This window comes from Aotus nancymaae, unplaced genomic scaffold (assembly GCF_030222135.1).
Source record: "Aotus nancymaae isolate 86718 unplaced genomic scaffold, 86718_ANA_hifiasm-v0.15.2.pri h1tg000018l, whole genome shotgun sequence".
Classification (NCBI taxonomy): domain Eukaryota; kingdom Metazoa; phylum Chordata; class Mammalia; order Primates; family Aotidae; genus Aotus; species Aotus nancymaae.
In genome coordinates this window covers 10,734,117-10,758,689 of record NW_026988430.1, presented here as the reverse complement: position 1 = coordinate 10,758,689, position 24,573 = coordinate 10,734,117, and the positions used below count along the sequence as shown (strand labels likewise).

The 24,573-nt window shown below is 43.1% G+C and overlaps 1 long non-coding RNA gene across 3 annotated transcripts; it reads left to right on the top strand.

Annotated features, from left to right (window-relative positions):
• The first annotated feature begins 2,687 nt into the window (after positions 1-2,687).
• LOC105711516 (uncharacterized) lies at positions 2,688-22,811 on the top strand. 3 transcript variants are annotated; one of them, XR_010343322.1, is made up of 8 exons: positions 2,688-3,834; positions 3,922-4,019; positions 5,937-6,109; positions 6,205-6,292; positions 8,084-8,172; positions 9,206-9,353; positions 21,499-21,655; positions 22,291-22,811. It is a non-coding gene; the product is annotated as an uncharacterized LOC105711516 (long non-coding RNA). The 3 variants fall into 3 exon arrangements; XR_001106028.3 differs by lacking the exon at positions 22,291-22,811 and having other exon boundaries at positions 21,499-21,817; XR_010343323.1 differs by lacking the exons at positions 3,922-4,019; positions 22,291-22,811 and having other exon boundaries at positions 21,499-21,817.
• Positions 22,812-24,573: the final 1,762 nt, after the last annotated feature.

Sequence of the window (24,573 nt, the reverse complement as noted above, 5' to 3'; positions counted from 1 at the left end):
CATAGCCCCAATCCCAGTGATCCAGAGCCCAAGTTGGCTGACCCACCATGTGCACAAATGAGCCCGTGACTTGAGAAACAGCCCTGTGCAAAAGCCACACGACCACCACTACCACCTCTCAGCCTAGGCCACTGAGATGTTCACAAATGTCATTAGCATTTTTTTTTTTTTTTTGAGAGTCTTGCTCTGTCACCCAGGCTAGAGTGCAGTGGTGTGATCTCGGCTCACTGCAACCTCCACCTCCCGGGTTAAAGCAATTCTCTTGCCTAAGCCTCCTGAGTAGCTGAGATTACAGGTGCCCATCACTGCATCTGGCTAATTTTTGTATTTTCAGTAGAGATAGGGTTTTACCATCTTGGCCAGGCTAGTCTCAAACTCCTAACCTCATATTCCCAAAGTGCTGAGATTACAGGCATGAGCCACCGCACCTGGCCTGTCACTAGCATGTATTATATCTTAAGAAACTACATAGAGAATACGCTACTGCGTCCACCTAGAACAAAAGCCAACACATTTCATTGAAGCAACACACCAAGACCCATATAAATAAACCTTTCCCTACAGAACCTACTCCATGAAATTGGAAGAGGTGATTGTTTCATCATGCATTTAGAAATCAATGCAGAGCTAGGTGCAGTGGCTCATGCCTGCAATCCCAGCACTTTGGGAGGCTGAGGTGGGCAGATCACTTGAGTTCATTTAGGCTGGCTAACATGGTGAAGCCTTGTCTCTACTAAAAATACAAAAATTATCCTGGTATAGTAGTACATGCCTGTAATCTCAGCTACTTGGGTGGGTGTGGCAGGAGAACTACTTGAACACGGGAGGCAGAGGTTGCCTTGAGCTGAGATCTCGCCACTGCACTCTAGCCTGGGTGACAGAGCAAGACTCTGTCTTAAAAAAAAAAAAGAAAGAAAGAAAAGAAAGGAAGGAAGGAAGGAAAAGAAAGAAATGTAGAAACACATGAAACATGAAAAAGCAAGGAGCACAACATCTCCAAAAGAACACAATTAATTTCCAGGAACAGACATCAATCATAAGAAAGTATACAAAGTTCCAGAAAAGGAATTTAAAATAATAATCTTAAGGAAACTCAGTGGAATTCAAGAGCATACAATTACACAATTCAATGAAATCAAGAAAGCTATTCATAATTCTAATGAGAAATTTAACAGAGATATAAAAAAGAACCAAACAGAAAACCTAAAACTGAAGAATTCAATGAATTCAATGAAAAATACAATCAAGACTTTAATACAGACTAGCTCAAGCATAATAATTTCTGGGCCAGGCATGGTGACTCATCCCAGCACTTTGGAGGCCAAGGCGAGTGGATCACCAGAGGTCAGGAGTTTGAGACCAGCCAGGCCAACGTGGAGAAACCCCGCCTCTACTAAAAATACAAAAATTAGCCGGGACTGGTGGTGCGCACCTGTAATCCCAGCTACTTGGGAGGCTCAAGCAAGAGAATCGGTTGAACCCGGGAGGCAAAGGTTGAAGTGAGCCGAAATTGTGCCACTGTACTCCAGCCTGGGCGACAGAGTGAAACTCTGTCTCAAAAAAAAAAAAGAAAGAAAGAAAGAAAAATAAATCCTGGCAGAAGGATTTCACAGTTGCGATTTTGCTTTCTTTACAATAGCATTTTTGTGGATGCCCAGAACATTCTGTCCAGAAACACGCTCAGGAAGACAGGATCTAGAGCACAGGGGCAAAAATTGGCTGGATTTAGGTACAGCTCTTCTCCTGAGGGATGTGGTTGGTGGTGGAGGTAGTGGCAAGCCTGGGGCTGTCCTAAAAGCTGGTTCTTGCCACCTCCTGATTCTGGAAGCGACAAAAAAGAGAGCAACAACTCAACTGTCTTCATTCTCGTCCCAGTAAAACCGAGTAGAACTATATCCTGAAGGGTCCGTCATGGAGAGTGTGGTGCAGAATGGAACCTGGATAAATATAAAATCAATCACTAAGGGATTTGGAGGAATGTGATCGATATGTAAGTAGCTAGGAAACAGGAAATAACAAATAAGAATAACAGGACACTTTTCTGGGCAGAGGCATGTAAGATGGCCCAGGGAGGGCCCCAGATGTCCATGAATTGGAACACAGCACTTCTGTGATAGGAGCCCAAACGCCCATCGGAGGACCACCTGCTTCGGCTGCAGGAGTGTGGGAACCACTGAACCAGAATGTGAGAGCGAGGCTCATTCGTTAGGATCCTGGAACGAGGCAGGACCTCAGGTGTGTGAATGTGGTGTTGGGCGCTCAGAAGTGGCACTGCAGCCCTCTTTATTTCGTGAAGCGCGACAAAGGGACTGGACTTCTGCTCTCCCGACTTCCCCTTGTCTCTCCCTAAAAAATTCACAATAGTCCTCGATGGTTTATTAAACGCCTCCAGTGGCTCCAGTCTGCTTTCCCCAGGGCAGCCAACGTTAAACTTCCTTTTCGGGCCGCGCAAGAGCTTGTCTTTGGCGATAGAACGAGCCGGGTGTTTTGGGGGTCAGTGCAGGTTCTCATATCAGCCCGACCACGGCCAGATCAAGTCCGCCGGACTACATTTCCCAGGAGCCTCTGCACGTACTTCCGATTCCGGCCCCTTTGTGTGTACGGGCTCTGCGCGTGGCGCGTCTTGTGTCCTCCCTGTCCTTCCCTGAAGAGATCCTCCCCGTGTCTGGACCGGGGAGAAGCAGACGCTGGACAGGGTGTGTGTGTCCAGCAGTGGATTGTCAGACTTGGTGTCCCGGCTGCTCCCCATTGGGCCTTTCCCCGGGCCCGCAGATCTAATTTCTTCTGCTGGAGCTGGGACTCGGCCACCTCGACGCGCCCCCTCTGCCCCTGGAGCGTGTCTTTGGGATTTGTGTGTGGCAGTGGGGTGTATGTGTGTTTCCTATCCGAGACACCTCCGGGTTGTTTGCTCGGAAACAGGCTGAGGGCCTGTGTAGCCTGGAGCACTTGACTGGAAGGTGAGGCAGGTAGCGCCCAAGGTTCCCATGCCCGGGCCAGGTCAGGCACCAACGAGTCCCTTAGGTCTGCAGTATGGTGGAACCGTTTTATAGACTGACAGTGTGAATGTAGGAGGGGATGGATATCAGAGATCTGTTTATCTACATGTTCAGAGAGCGGTATTGCTCTTTGATATGAATGTAACCTCTCTGTGGTTCCTTTGTTATAATTTGAGGTTTGTTGTATTGTACCTACTTTTAAGTGGTGGTTGTGAGGATTAAATAGAATTTTGACATGCAACAGTTGACACAGGGCCAGACACTAAGTCAGGCATCAATGTGTCGTCGATTTTGTTAATAGTAGACATCCATCTCCCCATTTGCACATAAGAAGGAAACACCTAGGAAGGAAAAGTAACGTGTTCTGGGTCACCCAGCCAACTAGCACATTGTGGAAATTAGAATCCAGGCACTCGCAGCAGGGGCCTTTCCACCACCCTGCACTTGTGTATTCATCAGGAACCTTATCTTTACTGCTGTCTGTAACTGTCTGTGTTCCCAGTATCTGACTCTGCAGGGCCCTGGGGTATAAAGGTACTCAGACTTGCCTGTGTTTAGGGTTTCCTGAAGATCAAATGGCTGCTGAAGTTCTTAAGTTTAGCTTTTGGCTCAAAAGATACTGCTTCAGACTCTGCATTCTGAGTAGAGTCTCAGAGAATGAAAAAAGAAATACAATGAAAAAGGAGAAAACTTCAATCCAGAATTTCTTGCCAGAGTTTCTGGGAGAATGCTAGCAATTCCCAGGAAGATATGTGGAGAACGGAAAGGTTGCTACATCCAAATAGTGGTGCAAAGGCTGTGATTATGGAGGATTGGACCTGCAATCTCCAGAACAGAGGTAAGAAATAGAAATAAGAGAGGGTCCTGCCATTAGCTGGGAATCTACAGTGTGCACACACAATCTCATTTTAGTTTTTCTTCACAGCAACCTTGTAAAATGTGTGTGGGCAGCACAGAGACCTCGGGCAAGTTAACAGTTTCCTCATCTGTAAATAGCGATTTATGGAAAGTGCCTGGTACCTGGTGGGTGTGCAAGAATGGTAATGATTTTACTAATATTCCCTTTCTATTTGAAGCTCTGAAAAAACAAGATACCTTACTTCCATACTCTTTCCATTATATCGACTGCCTCTGAGTGGGGGATAAGTCAGACTCCTTGGAAGAGGAGAAAGAAATAGGTATGGAGAAGCTGATGATTTGATTTAGCATTATAGCACAGGGGCAAGCCCTAGTCCCTTGAACCTTCTGTGAGCTCAGGCCTGCGTCCCCAGGATCCATGGCCCTGCTGCTCAGTTCTGGCAGAATTAGGGACTGCTCCTCGGCTCCTTTTCAGTTTTCTCTTAAAAAGTACTTTCTCTTAAGGAGATACAAAGGGATGCCCCAGATTAGAAGGGACTTCCATAGTCTATCTTTAGCCTGTTTGGCTTTCCTCTGATATCCTGACCTCAGCCCCTCTGATTTCTGGAAGACCTGGAACTTATAACTTCTTAACTCTGCCTTAGCCCCCTCTGATTGTCAGTGTCTAGTACAGGGAGGGGCAGGCATCTTTCCGGGAAGCTGGGGTTTGGGAGTATGACCAAACATATTGATCGTACCTTTTTTCCTCATAAAACAACGTATAGAAAGTGCCATAAAGTCTTGGTTAATGTTGATATACAGAAAATATTGAGAGTAACAATTAACTGACAATTAAATGACCTTTCCTGAGTGCTTATTCTGTACCAGATACTGGTTTGGCTGCTTAGGTGCCTTAATGTACATTTTATCGAGGTAGGTACCATTATTATTCTCTTTTTTTAAATTAAGAATCTGAAGCACAGAAGAAATTTGGTTATGGTCATACAGAGCCAGGATGTAAAGGCAGCAGGCAGGCAAACTCCAGAGCCAGAGTTCCGATGACAAAGGATTACAGAAGGCATGAATTTTACAAAATTGTGAAACCTTGTACCTTGATAATGACTGAGGTTTAGAAATAACTACTTCTACGGCTGGATGTGGTGGTTCATGTCTGTAATCCCAGCACTTTGGGAGGCCTAGGCAGGTGGATCACAGGTCAGGAGATTGAGACCATCCTGGCTAACATGGTGAAACCCCATCTCTACTAAAAAATACAAAAAATTAGCGGGGCATGGTGGCATGGGCATGTAGTTCCAGCTACTCAGGAGACTGAGGCAGAAGAATCACTTGAACCCAGGAGGCAGAGGTTGCAGTGAGCCGAGATCGCACCATTGCACTCCAGCCTGGGTGACAGTGAGACTCTAGCTCAAAAAAAAAGAGAAAGAAATAACTACTTCTTCCCCCAAACAAATCCACAATGAGCTTCTTTAAGTATTGCTTTTTGGAGATGGGTGGAGAGAAGATTGAAGAAATAATAAACCGTAGAATATTAGGAAAATATATAATTATATGTAGAATAAGATAAATAGCATGTAACCCTACTATGTAGAGATAAGCTCAAAGAAGTGTTCAAAGTTAATATAATCAGCGGTGTTCTCCCTATAGGCAAAAAATCAAAATGGAGAAGTAAATCACAAGCAGAAGTTTGCCTGTTGGGCGTAGAATCAGACCAGGGGAATTTGGGGCTCATTCATTAATTCATTCACAATACTTAGGGACTGCTGTCTACCAGGTACACTGTGCTTGGTGCTTGGGATGCGGGGGTGAATGATATGACGCATGCAGTTTGGTGGAGCATGTGTGGTAGAACATACCTAAGATGGCCACAGGCTCACCCTGGGCTTGGAATACTCATGATGGGGTGGCTGAAGGTGTCTGTGACCATGACAGCTGGGGTGGGCACTGCTGCCTTTTACTGCTGTGACTCCCTTTTTCTTGTTGTATGAAATTGGTCACTTTCTCCTTTTGCAAATAAAGGAGTTGAGCCTGGAGGTCTTTAAGCACCTCTCCAACTGTAACATTGTACTTCTTGTTTTGTTTTAGGGATTTTTGATCCCAGAGAACCTCATTTGCAGAGCAGTGGATCACACAGATCCTGAACTCAATGAATGGTCATATCTTTCCCTAAGTTTATGTTCATTCTGTCCTCTGAGATTATCTTTGAAGCCTCGTTATGTAGATGTCTGTAAAAATCCTTCAAGCTATGGACAGCCAAGGTCAGAGGCATATTTTGTCATAAGTGGCTATTTCTAAACTCAGGTTTGAGATATATAAAGATAAACCAGATTCCTTTATGTTAATTTCCTTCCAGTTCTGCCATCTAAGGACCCTGCCCTTTCCCAAAAGTGTATCTTGAGAAGGAAAATATGGCTGCTCTCTGCCAGACAGCAGAGTCCCAGGTGAGTTGGGGATTTTCCTCTCTTCTCGGAAATCTTATTTTAATTCCTGAAGCAAATTTCTTTCTCTTAGTGTGAAGCTTGTCGATTTCATTAGCCATAGCAGTTTGAAAGGAAAGGATCAAGTGGTGGGATGGACTGCCAACAAGATGGTGTTTGGGGGTTCCGCAGTTGTATGGAAGTAGCAGTGAAGGTTAGGAGGCTTGGTAGCCTTGCCCATCAGTTGGCAGTGTATCTAGAGGATGGGGGTGCGGCGAGGCCTCTTTAGCAGATAATTGGGGACTCCTAGAATGTGGTTGGGTGAGAATCAAGCTTCTGTTTGTTCACTTGAGACATTTGGTGTAGATATGCAAAGGCATGTAAGGCATTTCTTGGTTCCATCTGCCTAGAGTACCTTGGGGAGAAAAGACATACACACATCTATATGGCACAAACCAGCAGATTTACTAAGAGCCTACTCAATAATGAAGTGTCTTAGGGAAAATGCTGTATGGACTTGGAGGAGCATGAGCAAATGTGTCTTGGTGATAGAGATTTAGGAAGGCTTTATTCATTCAACTAACATTTTAAAGTTCTTTTAAGCAGCTCCCAGGCTAATGAAAGTAGTGAGATTTGACGTGGGCCCTGAAGGCTGAGTAGATTCTTGAAAGATTTATAGAAAGTTGGTGACATAAATGACTTAGAATCAAAGCAAGATACTGATTCCTCTGGCACAGGAAAAAGTCAGTACGTTGAAATCATGAAGATGTTGTTCCACAAAAACTTAAAAGGCTTCTTACACTCCCAATTCTTTCCTAGATATAATTCTTAAGCTTGGTCTATTTCTTAGTTCCTTACTTACCATGTGTCTCTCTCAACTTACTGAAGAAAACCTTAAGGCCTTGAACAATAGGCTTGGGTGGGAAGGCCACATCCAATCGGACCTTTTTTTACAGTGCTAAATCACTTTGTTTAGTTGACAGGTGTAATGGGCCTTTATTGCTCAAAGCCATTTTTAGACTTAGTTCCCGCTGTATGAGATCTGGAAACAGTTTGCTTTTCCGACCATGTGAGGCCCCAGATTTCTGCCTCTTTTCTCTTTTGTTTTGGCTTGAAAATTGACACATAGTTTCCTGAACTCAAATCATTCTTTCTTTGCCAGACATATCCAGGAGCATTCTACACAAAGCATCCTGGCACTTTCTAACCTGTTCTAGTGTTGCAGAATATTCAGGAGACTGGAGAGACCAGTAGGTGAAACAGGAGGATTTTATTAAGGTGGCCACTGGCTCAGCAGATTAGCATCTCAAGGCTGAGCAAAGAAGAAAGAAAATGGGGTACTTATTATACATCCAGGATGACGTAGCAGCTAACAGGTTTACAGAAGTCAGACCAAAGAACAGTTAATTAATTTGTAACATATGTTGTGATGTATGTTACAGTTGAAAAGTAGCATTTTGAGAAACCATATTGTACATTTTTTTGGTGTTCTTTCCCTGTGACCTTGCAGCTGGTTAGCAAGAAAAACAGGAGTCTTGAGATGCCTGGGAACTTTGTTGAGAATGTGGGGAGAATAGATAGGGTAGGTTTTACACGCAGTTACTTAATTTTAAGCAGAGCTGGGGGTTAGGTTTTATATTGAACACAACACGGTAAATTTTATTTTATTATGCAGCAATTACAGACTACCATTTTTGTTATTTAATTTTCCTCTTCACTAGAGCCATAGGCCCGGTGAGTATTTGCCCTGCCCTCATAGTTGCTAATTAGTTTGCCAGTGTATATTAAGACTCTGCATCTTTTGGCTGGTTGCAGTGGCTCACGTCTGTAATCCCAGCGCTTTGGAAGGCCAAGGTCGGCAGATCATCTGAGGTCAGGAGCTCGTGACCAGCCTGGACAACATGGTGAGACCCCATCTCTACTAAAAATGCAAAAAATTAGCTGGGCTTGGTGGCTTATACCTGTAGTCCCAGCTACTCTGGAGGCTAAGGCAGGAGAATCGCTTGAACATGGGACGGGGAGGTTGCAGTGAGCCGAGATTATCACAGCCACTGCACTCCAGCCTGGGCAACAGAGTGAGAATGCCTCAAAAAAAAAAAAAAAGAGTCTGCATTTTTCCAGTCTTAAATATTCTTTTCTTTGAAACATGCCACCTGACTGTCAAGCCAATGCCACCTGTGTATTTGAACATTTTATTATGATACCTCCCACTTGAAGGTGCTAATTTCTGAATCAGTTAGGGTTGGCTTACTAATAACTATTATAACCAATAGACCCAAAATATGTAATGGCCTTAATACAATAGAAGTGTATTGTTTGCTGTCATAGCCATGTGACTGGGTGTGTAGATTGATAGGATGGCCATTCAGGGACCTGAGCTATCTGAAGCTCTAGCCTCTTTACCACATGGCTTCCAAACTCACCCTGGGGCTCGTGGCACTAACAGCCAGTCAGAAAGGAAAACAGCATGGCGGAATATATGTGAGTCAGGCCTGGAAAGCGTGCACATCACTTCTGCTTGCATTCCATTGGTTAGGATCTCATGGCCATGTCTAACTGCAGAGAAGGTTGGGAAATGTTTGTGTACCTAGAAAAGAGAGGAGGAGGTATATTTTCAAGGACAGTTAGCAGCTCCTCACACTGTTCTCAAAATTTAGGTTATTTAGAACTATTTTGCTATTGTGAGGTATAATTAGACGTGATTCTTTGTAACTCTCCATATTTCTGGTAGTTTTCTTATAATTGAGTTCTATATATAAAATTACTGTAAAGTAAAACTACTATCAAATTATGTCAAAGGGGAAAACACATTTTAATATTTTAAGATTCTTTGATATATGAGTCAATAAAATCTTGTCTTTGACACTGTGAACATAATCTATTTCCTCTTCATCCCATCAATCTCCCCAATTATTCATCATTTACCTTTTTCTTCAGAACCCCATGCAGGTTTTTTAGGGCTTTGTGTCATTCAAGGATGTGGCAGTGAACTCCACTGAGGAGGAATGGAGAGAACTGGACCCTGCTCAGAGAGTCTTGTATAGGGATGTAATGCTGGAGAACTATAGGAACCTGGTCTCCTTGGGTAAGCTTGGGTGCTGGCACCCCAGATTGACCTTTCAGGATACCTTTGCCTTCTAAAGATTCCCTTGCTTCCATTAGGGGATGATAACAAATGGGACTTTGGTTATTTCCCCCCAGAATCCAGATTAGATCCTTTTTTTTCTTTTTCTTTTTTTGTTTTTTGAGATGGAGTTTCGCTCTTGTTACCCAGTCTGGAGTGCAATGGCGCGATCTCGGCTTACCGCAACCTCTGCCTCCTGGGTTCAAGCAATTCTCCTGCCTCAGCCTCCTGAGTAGCTGGGATTACAGGCATGCGCCACCATGCCCAGCTAATTTTTTTTTTGTATTTTTAGTAGAGATGGGGTTTCACCGTGTTGATCAGGATAGTCTCGATCTCTTGACCTCGTGATCCACCCGCCTTGGCCTCCCAAAGTGCTGGGATTACAGGCGTGAGCTACCGTGCCCGGCCCCAGATTAGATCCTTAAACTGTTTCTCACCCTACTTGGGTACAAATTATTTAATTGCTTTTGACAATTAGTTATTTCATTTTCTCTTCTCTAAAATGCAACAGAGGGGGACTGAGAATAGGGTGGTCTTTTCTCTTTTGAACTTAGAATTTACATTCTGTCTCTTTCTCTTGAGTAGGATTTCCATTTTCCAAACCTGCTATCATCTCCCAGTTGGAACAAGTGGTAAACCCACAAACACAAATGAAGGAGGGAGAGATGCTAAAAAGCAGCTGTACACACAAGTGAGAACAAGGCAGATTGTATCTTTAGAAATAAGAGTTAGGGGTTCTTCCCAAATCCTCCACTCCTGTACAAAATGTTGAATCCCCCCCACAACCCTCCCACCCCCTTGAAGTCTCATCTTCACTTGACTGCATCAGAGTCCTAATAGCTTACACCTTTATTTCTTCCCAGACTCAAGGAAGAGATACTTCCTCATTAGAGTTATAACCCCAACACGTGATCCAGAGGTCACCTTTGTGCCTCATCCTGAGGCATTTTTGTTGTTGTTGTTGTTGTTGAGACAGAGTCTTGCTCTGTCACCAGGCTGGAGTGCAGTGGTGCAATCTTGGCTCACTGCAACCTCCGCCTCCTGGGTTCAAGTGCTTCTTCTGCCTCAGCCTCACAAGTAACTGGAACCACAAGCACGTGCTACCACGCCCGGCTAATTTTTTTGTATTTTTAGTAGAGACGGGGTTTCACCGTGTTGGTCAGCGTGGTCTCGATATCTTGACCTCGTGATCCGCCCGCCTCGGCCTCCCAAAGTGCTGGGATTACAGGCGTGAGCCACCGCGCCCTGCCATCCTGAGGCATTTTGTGAGGCCATGCCCCTTTCCTCTTCAGTAGCTGGAATCACTTCTTCATTTACTCTGTCTTCATCTATCTGGTTTTCTGCTATCTAAGAAATATGAAGAGAAAGAAAGAATTTGAATAATTTTAAAGATATAAAATTGACATAATTTGTTGTGTAGATTTGAGAGGTGAGGGAGTAGCAGACAAAGAAAATTCTCAGGTTTCTGGTTTGGATGTGTGGGTGTATGGAAGTTCTCTTCCCTGAGATGGAGAACATAGAAGTAGCAAGTTTAGGGAATGGAAGATGAGTTCAGTTTACCTTGTTTCAGGTGTCTATAATAAGTCTAAATCAGTGGTTCTTAACCAGGGGCAAGTTTGTCCCCCAGGGGATATTTGGTAATGTCTGAAGTGTGCTATGGGTAGAGTCCAGGGATGCTGCTAAACATCCTGCAATGCACAGAACAGGCCTCTATACAAAGACTTGTCGGTCTAAAATGTCAATAGTGCTGCAGTTGAGAAAATCTGCTCTAAGTGGTGATGTCTGGAGGCTAGATGAATATAAGGAGGACATGCCAAATGTGTCTTAGTAAAGAGATCCTAACTGGTGGCACAGATTTGGGAGTTGCCTGAGGATAGTCATTGAAGCCATGGGAGTGGATAGTATCACCCAAAGAGCACAAAAAGAGTTACAAGAGCGCCTAGAGCCCTAATGAACACAAATATGGAAGTATCTGCAATATATATATATATATATATATATATATATATATAGTGTGTATATATAGTATATATATATGTATAGCATATGTGCTAGATGTGGTGGCTCACGCCTGTAATGCCAACACTTTGGGAGCCTGAGGTGGATCACTAGAGCCAGGGAGGTTGAGGCTATAGTGAGCTCTTACCATGTTTGTGCCACTGTACTCCAGCTTGGGCAACAGAGCAAGACCCTGTTTATTACATATATACGTAAAATATATAGGTATATTTGTAAAATATATGTGTGTATAAATGTATATGTGTAATAAAAAATGTAAAATATATATGTATACATATATATATATATACACACACACACACACCCCACTTGTGTATATTGCAAGAATAAATATATAGGAAAAAAACTGGTGGCAAAAATAATAAAATAATATTTAATATTAGGTGATAGCAATAAAGATATGTTACACATATTTTTGTATTTTTAAAATTTATCAATATAATTAGAGGAAAGGAAGTCCAAAAGCATACTAAGAGTGGCCAGAGATAGCCGGGTATGGTGGTACATGCCCATAGTCCCAACTACTTGGGAGGCTGAGGCACGGGAATTGCTTGAACCTGGGAAGTGGAAGTTGCAGTGAGCGGAGGTTGTGCCACTGCACTCCGGCCTGGGCAACAGAATGAGACCTTGTCTCAGAAAAAAAAAAAAAAAAAGAGTGCCCATAGTGAAGAGGAAAACCAGGTTAGAGTGTCATGGAACCGACAGAAGAGAGCACTTCAAGAAACAGGGAAGGGGCTCATTGTGTTACATGCTAGAAAGGTCAAATGAAAAAGACCTAAAAATGCCCAGTCAACTTAATACTAATAGGTTGTTTCTTCTTTTTGGCTAAGCTAACAGTGGATTAGTGTCCCTGCTACCACTTTTGTCCCTTGCTTAATTTGTATTGACTTCTTTTAACCTTTATTTTCCTACATTATATAAGTTTGTGAAATCCTCATACTAATTTTACTTTAAAAATAGTTCTAGGAGGCTGAGGCAGGAGAATTGCCTGAACCCAGGAGGCAGAGGTTGCGGTGAGCCGAGATTGCGCCATTGCACTCCAGCCTGGGTAACAAGAGCGAAACTCCATCTCAAAAAAAAAAAAAAAAATAGTTCTAACGGCCAGGCGTGGTGGCTCACACCTGTAATCCCAGCACTTTGGGAGGCCAAGGTGGACGGATCACGAGGTCAGGAGATGAGACCATCCTGGCCAACATAGTGAAACCCCGTCTCTACTAAAATAAAAATACAAAAATTAGCCAGCCATGGTGGTGGGCGCCTGTAATCCCAGCTACTGGGGAGGCTAAGGCAGGAGAATCGTTTGAACCCAGGAGGCAGAGGTTGCAGTGAGCCGAGATTGCGACCCTGCACTCCAGTCTGGTGACAGAGCAAGACTCCGTCTCAAAAAAAAAAACAAACAGTTGTTAACTTACAAAGAAATATATGCCATTTGCTTTACCTGTAATAAGTGTGAAAGAATACTTACAAGATCCCCAACTTACAAGTCCCACTTCACAACAATAAAAAATACGGCATGTGTAGTTTATTCATAATTAAGCTGAACTAGTACTCATAGTAGGGCTGATTCTCTTAAAACTTTTGTAGTCTTCTAAACTTTTACTCTCTTTAAGCCTTTGACTGGCGGGGTGTGTGTGTGTGTGAGAGAGAGAGAGAGAGAGACTGTGTGTGTCTATGTGTCTGTGTGTGTTGGAAGGCTCAGAGTGAAGAAAAGTGTGGAGGCTGAAGGAATTTCGGCAAATGAGTAATACGTAGGTTAGCAAAAGAAAATAGGAAAAGGATCTTACTGAGTTAGGTAGCAACCTCAGCAGTAATCAAGGAGAGTTTTTGAGGGGCCTGTGCCAGTGAGAGTGGAAGATGCAGGCCTTAAAGGATGACCTTAGCAGGAGTAAAATCCAGCCCAGGATGCAAGGAGGTGGTATCCAAAGCAGGAAGGATTCTAGTGGGTGAGAGGATAGGGGCAGTTGCCATATTTAGTACTGATCATTCCCCAATTGAGATCTCCCTAACACCTTACTTTATAGCATTTATCATGCTTGAAGTTATTTAATTAATACCTGTCTTGCCCCAATAGACTATATATTTCAAAAGACCTGGTGCTGTATCTGTTTTGTTCATCATTTAATCTTAGCACGTAACACAGTACCTGGCCCATAGTAGGTATTCAATAAATTATTTTTGGACTGCTTTACTTACATTTGTGACTAATGGTATTTATAGCATTATTTCCTCATTCCCAGTTTAGCCATTTCCTTCTTCTAGTAGAGGGGACATGTTTACTTTTTTCTCCAGACTAGGAGTTCAGAAAGCCAAGACCAAAGAAGGTATTTGGCGAATAGGAATCATACCAGGGGATAGCTATGGAGAGAAACACAAAAGCTGATATAAGGACCTTCAGTTTGAAAGAGGCCTGGGGAAATGATGATTACTCAGAGATCAAACAGAGGACTCAGGAGAGACTCTGGAAACAAACAGCAGTTATTTGTGAGAAAAGAATTCTTATAGCAGATAGTAACCCCAAATGTATAGAATTTGGCATACATGTTAGTCTGAAGTCAGACTTCGTTAAACCACGGTATTCTAGCAAAGAAAGACCTTATATATATATGATGCCCAGGGAAGGAACTTCAAACAGAATTCAAAATTACTCAGATATCAGAAAGATAGTACAAATGAGAAAGTTTATTGGTGTAATGAACGTGGTAAAATATGCAGTGATTACTCAGTTTATATGCAGCATTGTATGGTTCATACTGATGAGAAAAATTCAGAATGCAGTCAGTATGAGAAAGCCATTGGTCATGTTGTACATGACACTGAACATCAGAAATCTAATATCAGAGAGAAGTCTTATGAAGGTATAAACGCCTGCAACTGGAACTCATATCTCACCAAACATCATCAGAGTCTTTACAGTGGGAAGGAATATAATGTGCATGAAAAAGCCTTAATTCAGAATACACCATTTATTCAACATCAAAGAATCCATAATGGGGAGAAAACTTACGATTTTAGTGAATGTAGAAAAACTTTTAAGTAATTATTCAGCCCTTACAGTACATCAGAGAATTCATACTGGAGAGAAACCATATAAATGCAGTGAATGTGGCAAAGCCTTTCCTTATGGCTCATCTCTTCTTCAACACCAGAGAATCCATACTGGAGAGAAACCCTATGAATGTGATGATTGTGGGAAGGCCTTTATTCAGATAACACACTTTATTCAGCATCAGCAAATTCATGCTGGAGAAAAACCTTATGAATGTAATGCGTGTGGTAAAGCCTTCTGTCACAATTCATCCTGTGTTGAACATCAATTTATTCGTATTGTAGAGAAGCCCTATGAGTGCAGTGAATGTGGGAAAGCCTTCAGCCACAACTCCTCCTTTATTGTCCATCAGTTTATCCACACCAGAGAGAAACCCTATGAATGTAATGAATGTGGCAAGGTCTTCAGTCAGAGCCCACACCTCTATCAACATCAGAGAACTCACACCAGAGAAAAACCTTATGCCTGTAATGACTATGGGAAAGCCTTTATTGATCGATCAGCCCTTTTTCGACATCACAGAACTCGTACTGGGGAAAAACCCTACAAGTGTAAAGAATGTGGTAAAGCCTTCAGTTAGAGCTCAACCCTTATAAAACATACACAAGTTCACACCAGAGAGAAACCCTACACCTGTAAAGACTGTGGGAAATGTGGGAAAGCCTTCAGCCAGAGTTCATCTCTTACCCAGCATCAGAGGGTTCATACTGGAGAGAAACTGTTTGAATGTCAGGAGTGTGTGAGAAAGCCTTTAGTAGAAGTGCCCATCTTACTCAGCATCAGAGGATCTACACTGGAGAGAAGCCCTGTGAATGCCATAAATGTGGCAGAGTTTTCAAGTGTAGTTCAGCCCTCATTAGACATCACAGACTTCACAGTGAAGAATCTCCCTGAATGTGTGGACATATCCACTAAGACTCTTCATTTTGTTAAATACCAAAGAATTACACTTTCATAAGTTGTTACATTGGTGATGTTTTTCTATTATATTTTAAGGGATGAAAATCCCCCCTCTCCTACCCCAGTTATTTTCTCCTGCAAAGCTATAAGAATATCACAAATCCAAGTGAAGAAATGCTGAACTGAAATATGGAATAGCTTAATAGACTGTAAAGCTCAATCTTTATATGTATATATGTATATTTTTTCTGTATCTGAAATGACTAAAGTCACCAGTGATTTTATCCTCCTCCCTTGGCCTCGGGAATAAGCCAAGAAATTCTATTTGTTCAGAATAGAGCTCGTTGCCTCTTCTTATACTGATAGAAATAGCACCATGTCCAAACAAAATAGAGAAACTCATGGCTGATTACATATCCTAATATAACCTTCCTATAAATCTTTACCTTAATCTATAGTCATTCCTGCCCCCAGGTCATACCCTCCTGTGGGCAGCTTTTGTCCACTTTACCTCGTCCCACTGTTTTGTGATCACCCTCCAGAAGATGAAGGACCCAGTTAATAGGCCAGATGTCAAGACTGATGACACTTCACACACCAAGAGAACTTAAAAGTTTACTATTCATACACAGGATTTCTGGGGAGAGCAAGATAGATGCAAACTGGTCCAAAATGGCAAGAACAGAGAGGAGGTTTGGCCTTTAAAGTGGCTAGGGAGTGGGGCTGGAGAGCATTCCCATCTGTGGGCTTGAGGGATTCAAGCTTCCCACCAGTGCTGGGAGCTCAGGGGATGCCCATGGATTTCTGTATCTGAAGTACCAGGTGTGTGGTGGGGCAGTGTCAGGGAGTGGGTAATAGAAAATGGTAGAATCTTAAATGCTGTTGGCAGCCAGACATCAAAAATGGGGCCAAACTCTGTTACATCCACCTTCTCAGAAGATCTTTTCTCACTTATCTCAAAATAACTCTTTAATGTTATTGTGTCTTCTGTTGATGAGGAATCTGTTTTGCTTTTTCCATCTCCCCTTTCTTATAATTTTCTTTCTTTTCCCCTTCCTCAAGGCTGAAAGTATGACTATCACTTCCCAGAAAGTAAGCACCATTTATCTTGGAAACCGACAGCCTTACATAGTAACGATTATGCAATCCCAACAGAAGAATTAGGGACGATTGAGCCCACACTTTTAGAAAACGTTTTAGAAAAATACAGTCATATGAATTTGTATCAGACGATCATTAGACTAAGTTACCTGAGGTTGCCTGATGACAATTCCTGTATATGGCTCTAAGAAATTTTATGTGTACTTAATAAAGCCAGGCATTATTTTTTTGGTCACACTGTGACTCAATACATACATGCAAACGTTTTTTATTTCCCTTCAAATCTTCCTAAGCTTAAGTTGATGTTAGAATCACTTTTTAAGTTTCCATGAATTATTTTTCCTGCCTTTTTTTTTTTTCTATTTTAGGTGCATTTCAGTTACCTAAGAGTAATCCAATTGTATAGGATTGGAGTCCCTTGACTTTCCCATATTCCCAATGTACTAGCTAGAACCTGAGATTTCCCTGCTTTCTATTTTTCTCACTAAAAGGGCTATTCTGAACTCTCTCTCTTCACCTGCTTTCCTATCCTTCTCTTCTGTTTAAAGCAGTTGGTGTTAGTACAGCTTGAAATTCAACAGGGCTTGAATTACAGAAAGCACAACTGAAGTTAGAGAAGAAAGGATTTTGTTCTGAAAATTAGCGGTGAGACAGACCACTCTGAATAAATGGTGATATTTGGAAATAATTTTTGAAATGCTCAAAATCCTTTGTAACTTTTAGAAATTGAAAGGGGGTGGGAAGTGTCATCTTTAAGAGTGTCTGTCATTAGAATAGGACCTCTTAAAGTAATGTTTGTTAACAATTTAGGTAACAAGCTTGTTTCCAAACATTGTTCCTGGAGCCAGTTAGCTTTGGTTTGGTAGAAACCATTGCTGTTCCTTCAGAGGCCTCATCTGTGGTAACCTGTTTTAGAACTAAAAGCTTGTCTGCATGCCGTGGCTCATGCCTGTAATCCTAGCACTTTGGGATGCCGATGCAGGCGGACTGCCTGAGCTCAGGAGTTCGAGACCAGCCTGGGCAACACGGTGAAACCCTATCTCTACTAAAATACAAAAAAAAAAAAAAGAAAAGAAAATTAGCTAGGCATGGTGGTGCTCACCTGTAGTCCCAGCCACTTGGGAGGCTAAGGCAGGAGAATTGCTTAAACCTGGGAAGCAGAGGTTGCAGTGAGCCAAGATTGTGCCACTGCACTCGAGCCTGGTGACAGAGTGAGACTCTGTCTCCAAAAAAAAAAAAACAAAAAAACTAAAAAGACAGATGCCCTTGAACAAAAGGCCTGTCCTAGAATGGGTATATTGCATGAATTCGTGGATTGTACTGTAGTGAATTGGTATAATTCTCTTGTAGCCTAAATATAATTTGGATCTGGAAATATTAACGAGGACATCATAGTGACAAAATATTTGAAATCAGAACGGTTCTAGAAATTGTATGACTCTGGGACTTACAGAGCCTTTTTGTTTTGTTTCAGTTTACTCTGACTGTGCTGTTAGTAGTATGATCTATGCTTCTACTCTCCTCTTGGATTTGTTTGTTTGTTTGAGACAGGGTTTTGCTCTGTTGCCTAGGCTGGAGTGCAGTGGCATCACAGCTCACTGTAGCCTTGAAACCCAGGGTCCTTAATCTTCCCACCTCAGCCTCTCGAGTAGCTGGGATCACAGGCAAACGCCACCATGCCTGTTTAATTTGTTTGTAATTTTTGTAGATGGCATTTTGCTATATTGTCCAGACTGGTCTTGAACTATTGAGCTCAAGCAATCTGCCTACCTTAGCCTCCTGAAGTCCTGGTGTCACTGGCATGAGCCACCATGCCCAGCATTTGGCTATTTCTATAACAGGATCCTCTCTCGTGTGCTATAGTGTAGACCACGCTTATCCTTCATGATGGAGAATATAATTCCTCTCCTTTTACAACCTAAGCTAAAGCTCAGTGTGTTTGGTTAAAGTCAAGTCTAGGGTGGGGGTTTGATTTGGGGCTTTAGATAATACATGTTCTGATATTTTGATCTCTTTTTGGTAGATAATCTGGATTCTTTAGTTTTTAAATCATGAGTGTCAGATTTTCTAACTTATATGTTAAAATTGCCTGTATGCTTGGCTGATGTGTTCAATGAAGGGAAAATTAATTTACATGTTAAAGTAATTTCTCCGAGCAAATTATCCTGTTAGCTTATATAGGCGTGTGTGTGTATATATATATATATATATATATATATATATATATATATATGTATGCTGTTATATATATACCTTATATATACTATATATAGTATATATACATATATATATACTAAATATAGTATATATTCATACTATTTATATATATACTATATATAAATATAGTATATATATAAATTATATATATACTATATATATAAGCTGTATATATAATATAGTATATATATATACACCTATAATATAATAGATGTAATATATACACCTATATATAATAGGTGTATATCAAATCAAGCTAGGGTGACCCCAGGCTTGATTTGAAGATTGCAGGAAGAGATATTTAGTGATTAAAGCAGGGCTTTCTTTTTGTAGGAGGCATTAATACTTTTTAGGTTTTCTTTAAGTTAAGAGGCAGTTGTCACATTATCACTCTTTTCAGTTTACAAGTTAGTCCCCTTTAGGACCCAGCTTAAGGTATCACCTCCTCCCTTACCTCTTCTTTGTCCACTGTAACTGAAAATAATCTCCTCCTCTGAATGCCAGTGCCACCCACCGTTTATATCACTCACATATGCCTATGAAACATGATCATTTTGGTTTGATATTAATATTTGGCCTTATTCTCAATTTTAACATCATCAGGGACCGTGATTTTCATATCATCATCATCATGATGAGGGAAACCTAGTTTTGTTCAGGTCTTTTGTTGCTGATTTTAAACAAAATAATACTTGCATATGGTTAAAAAAATCACATGAAATAGAGTCTTTCAATGAAAAGTTGTTCTTCTAAGACCTTTGACATGTTAGATGTATGTCATATACTTGATGACTAATGGGTATGTTTTGCCAAGAGTCATCTATACAAAATACAATGGTTTGAGATAACCATCTCAGGAAAAATCATCTCATACTTACATTTTACTTAACAAGAATTCATGCATATGCACCAAGATATCCCCCCAAATCAAAAAACAAATTAGTGTAATTAAGAATACTATAAAATTATATTTTACATATATGTATAAAATTATATTATTTATTTATCTATTTATATATGAGTTATTATCAGAGCTATACACAAAACCAGCTATATTTTATGGGCAAATTCAAGGATTTATAAAGACAATATTGGTATTTCCCTGTTTTCATCTTACATGATGACTATGGTAGTAACCTTGTGTAAGAATAACCAGTGAATCTAGAGGCTCAGCCAGTTCATTCATGTGTAATTTGTTCCTCTCCATGAGTGTTTTTGCTTGGTGTGCCAAAGTTGACTGTATCAGAAGATATGCCAATTCATCCTAGTAGGAAGATTCCTAGGATAGGATACAGCAACACGGAGAATTAGGAAGCACTTCAGATTAATCCAGGTATCCACTTAATCAGCTTCATATATTAGGCCTGGAATAAATATGACTATAATGAAAGTGGGAAGACATCAGACAGTATTCATTTGTACGTTATTGACAAATGGGGACAAATTGGGACAGATAATTCTGTGTCTAACTTCTTTGTTGTTGTTTTCAGACAGGATCTTGTTCTCTCTCTGCAGTGGTGCAATCATAGCTAACTGCAGCCTCAACCTCCTGGACTCAGGTGATCTGCCTGCCTGAGCCTCTCAAGTTTCTGGCACTAGAGGCACGTGCCACCATGCCTGGCTAATTTTTATTTTAATTTTTTTGTAGAGGTAGAGTCTCCCTACATTTCCCAGTAGGGTCTCCCTACATTTCCCAGGCTGGTCTTCAACTTCTGGACTCAAGTGAACCTCCTGCCTCAGGCTCCCAAAATGCTGGAACTATAGACATGAACCACCACGCATGGCCCCTTTGCCTATTTTTGAATTCATTTGTTTGTGTGGAGTGTTTGGAGTTCTTTAGTTTAGATAGTAATATCTTACAAGGTAGATGGTTTGTGAGTATTTTCTCCTCTTCAGTAGGTTACAATTTTCCTTTCTTGATATTGACTTTTTCTTTCTTTTTTCTTTTTTTGAGACAGAGTCTGGCTCTGTCGCCCAGGTTGGAGTACAGTGGTGTACAATCTCCAGGTGGAGTACAATCTCGGGTCACTGCAATCTCTGCCTCCCAGGTTGAAGCAATTCTCCTGCCCCAGCCTCTTGAGTAGTGTGGATTACAGGTGCCCACCACCATGCCCTCACTAATTTTAAAATTTTAATTAGAAGTGCACATCCTAGTATACTTCTTTTCCATCTTTCCTCTCTGCACATTTTATTTCAAATCTAGGATTTTATTGAAGATGTGATTTGGTTTTCTACTTTTTTCTACACATTTTTCTATACCTTAACTGTTTCTAGTCACAAAAGTAGTACCTGTAAATTACATAAATTCAGAAAGTACAGACAAATTTTAAAAAGGAAATAAATAATACTTCAGACCAGGAAAGGTGGCTCATGCTTGTAATCTAAGCACTTTGGGAGGCTGAGGCAGGTGGATCACTCTAGATCAGGAGTTCGAGACCAGTTAACACAGTGAAACCCTGTCTCTACTAAAAACACAAAAAATTAGCCGGGTGTGGTGACACTCACCTGTAGGCCCAGCTACTCAGGAGGCTGAGGCAGAAGAATCACCTGAATCTGGGAGGCGGAGGTTGCAGTGAGCCGAGATTGCACCATTGCACTCCAGCCTGGGCAACGGAGCAAGACTCCATCTCAAAAAAAAAACAAAAAAGAAGAGATGGGTTCTTATGTTGCCCAGACTAGCCTAGAGCTCCTGGGCCCAAGTGATCCTCCCAACTTGGCTTCCCAGAGTGCCGGGATTATAGGCATGAACCACCACACCTGGCCAGGTGTACCATTTTTATTGTTTATACTGTAAACTTAGGATCCTTTTCTGTGTTTGCACAGATAGCTACCATTATGTTCCCATCGTCCGCAGTACCCAGTACGGAACATGCTGCAGAGGTGCGGAGCCCAGGAGCAATCAGCTCTACCCTTCAGCCCAGGTGCGTGTCTGGCGGGACCATCTGGAGGAAGCCAAGGAGACGTGAGCTGAAGGCAGAGGGTGAGTCGGAGGTGGGATCTTGGGACCGGTGTGAGAAGTTAGACAAAAACGTGTGAAATCTGAATAAATGTCACCATATTCATTTAATTACTGCATTAATAACCTTAGATAATGGTTCATGTTATCATTTAGTTAATAGGATTACACCTATGTTAATTTTTTTTTTTTGAGACGGAGTTTCGCTCTTGTTACCCAGGCTGGAGTGCAATGGCGCGATCTAGGTTCACTGCAACCTCTGCCTCCTGGGTTTAGGCAATTCTCCTGCCTCTGCCTCCTGAGTAGTTGGGATTACAGGCACGCGCCATCAAGCCCAGCTAATTTTTTGTATTTTTAGTAGAGACGGGGTTTCACCATGTTGACCAGGATGGTCTCGATCTCTTGACCTCGTGATCCACCTGCCTCAGCCTCCCAAAGTGCTGGGATTACAGGCGTGAGCCACCGCGCCCGGCCAATTTTTTTTTTTAAGAGATAAAGTCTCACTCTGTGACTTAGGCTGGAGTGCAGTCTGTGACTGATCATAGCTCACTGCTTCCTGGAACTCAGGCTCAAGCAATCTTCCCACCTCAGCCACCTGACTAAGTGGGACTATAGGCAGATGACAATATACCTGGCTAATTTCTTTTACTTTTCTCTAGAGACAGGGTCTGCCTAGGCTGGTCTCAAACACCTGGGCTCAAGTGAACCTGAACCTCCCGCCTCCACCTCTCAAATTGCTGGGAGTACAGGCGTGAGCCGCCACACCCGGCCTAAACTTCTTACTTTTGACAAATGTGCATGGTAATGCAAAATGTCATTATTAGGGGAAGCTGGATGGAAGATATATACGTAAAGTCATTTCAACAGTATGTGTTTATTTTACAACATGGAGGTGTTTATCTTTCCGTGAGTGTAAAGTACAAAAGGCAGGCTCATGGTGTTGTCAGAAGTCAGAACACTGGTTTCAGGGCTGGGGGCCCGGGGAGGGGCTGGGCATGGTTGGCTTTGTGATCTGGGGGTTGGTGTGTTCCATCGCTGAATGTCTTTTGAGCTGTGCACTTACCAGGGCCGTAAGTCACATCTCCAGAAATGTTCATAAGTTTCCCAAAAAGTAAAACGAGGATGGGAGGCTTGTTTGGGACCTCAGGTGCTTATCCAGCCATGAGCCCTGGCCCAGATGCTTCTAGAACTGAGAACATTCCAAGTAGAAGTGGCAGAGCCAAGGCCCTGAGGTGGGAGCGCACTGCTGCTCGTCCCCAGCTGTGAATGGGGTGTCCTGGTGGGAATCAGTGCCGTGTGCACTGCAGGGCCGGCAGGTCCATGTCCACATTGTGGCTCAGGGCAGCGAAAGTCAATCTCCGTCCCCTCCACAGGGTGGTCAGCCTGTCAGCAGGTGGCCAACTGGTCCTCCTGGGAAATGGTGCCATCCCAGATACTGGGTGTATCTCATCCACAAATAGTGTGCTCAGCAGTGGTGTCAGCCTGGTGAGCCTTGGTAAGGGCAGGTGCAGGATGCTGAGCCTCTTTAGTCACCATGCCCGTCTCAAGGCCACTCCTTCCGTGGGCCCATCCAGCAAACGAGGTGGCCAGGAAAGAAGCCGGCTCCACCCACAGGCTGTGCTGTTTTGCTCACCATGGCTCAGGGAGAGCACCTTTCCCCATTGTGCATGATTTTCTTTGCTGCCTTCTGTCTCCTCAGGATCCTCTTGGCTTCTGGCCCCACATGTTCCAGCCTGGCCCAGGGCTTGGAACCTGGAAGCTGCTCGGTCCCTGGTCCCGGCTGCTTCCTGGGCCAGGAGAGTGCTTGGCAGCTCTGTCATCCTTCCTGGGTGACCCTGGCTTCTGCTCCGGGAAAGTCCCCATCCCTCTGGTTCACCCCGTCTCCACTGGGGCCCTGTGGCTCCCGTGGGCTTACTTGATGCCGTATCGCTCCTGGAAAAGACTGTGTCTTCTGAGTGTCTTCCTCACGTCCAGGTCCATCTGGTGCACCTGTTGACAGGACCTCTTCCCCTTCTCCTTCATGAGCTGTAGGGCAGGGCCAAGAGGAGGAAGCAGCCTCAGAACAGACGGAAGACTCCCTGCCCCAAAAGGCAGTCATCCCACAGTCAGCACTTCCGGAAGGAAGGAAAGAAGGAAGATTTCCTTCTGCAGAAAGCTGCTTTTTGGCTTGTTTCTGAAACCGGGGAGGGTCCCCAAAGCCGAGCTCCTCTGTGGTGTCTATGTCGCCATCTATGCCCAGGATGTGCATCTGGCCAGCACACACACCCCCCAAGCGGGGCTTGATGTTCGTTCCTTGCAGCTGGAGACCTGGGCCCCTGACACGGCCTGGCCTGTTTGTTGGGCTCTGGCTTAGCATACCTGGTATTTGGTGGGGTTTTTCCCCTTGATGTCATCAATGTTGAGGAGGACTGACCACACCTGGCCCCGGATATTCATGGGAATGCCCTTGTAAACACGGCGAATGAGCTGTGGGCAGAAAACGATCTGGTGACTCGGGCCAGGGGCAAGCCCCGCGAGGACCAGATCCCGAGAATTCTGTAAATCATTAGTTTTGGCCCCGTGATTCCTCAGTAGAGGTGAGGTCAAGCTGGGGCAGGGTCTCCCTTCCCAGGACTGAAGGAGAAAATGGGCACTCAGAGTCCTCCTCAGAGTCTGATCTGGACCTGTTCCTTCCTTCGGGTCACCAGGAGGCTGCCCTAGCCCTGAGCTCCGGTTGCCCCAGCCCTAGATTCAGATTGCCTTCCAGCAAGGTGACTCTCGCACCAACAGGTAGCAAAGCTGGCGACCAGGCCTGTGGTCCTCTGCATGAGGACAGTGTGCCACCCGCCCTCTGAGAGGCTGAGGGTGCCAGGCCACAGCCACGGGTGCCTGTCCCCTGTCCCTGCAGAGAGTGGTTCCGGGGCCTCTCCCTCCACACGTTACTTTTTCGCTATTCTTATATT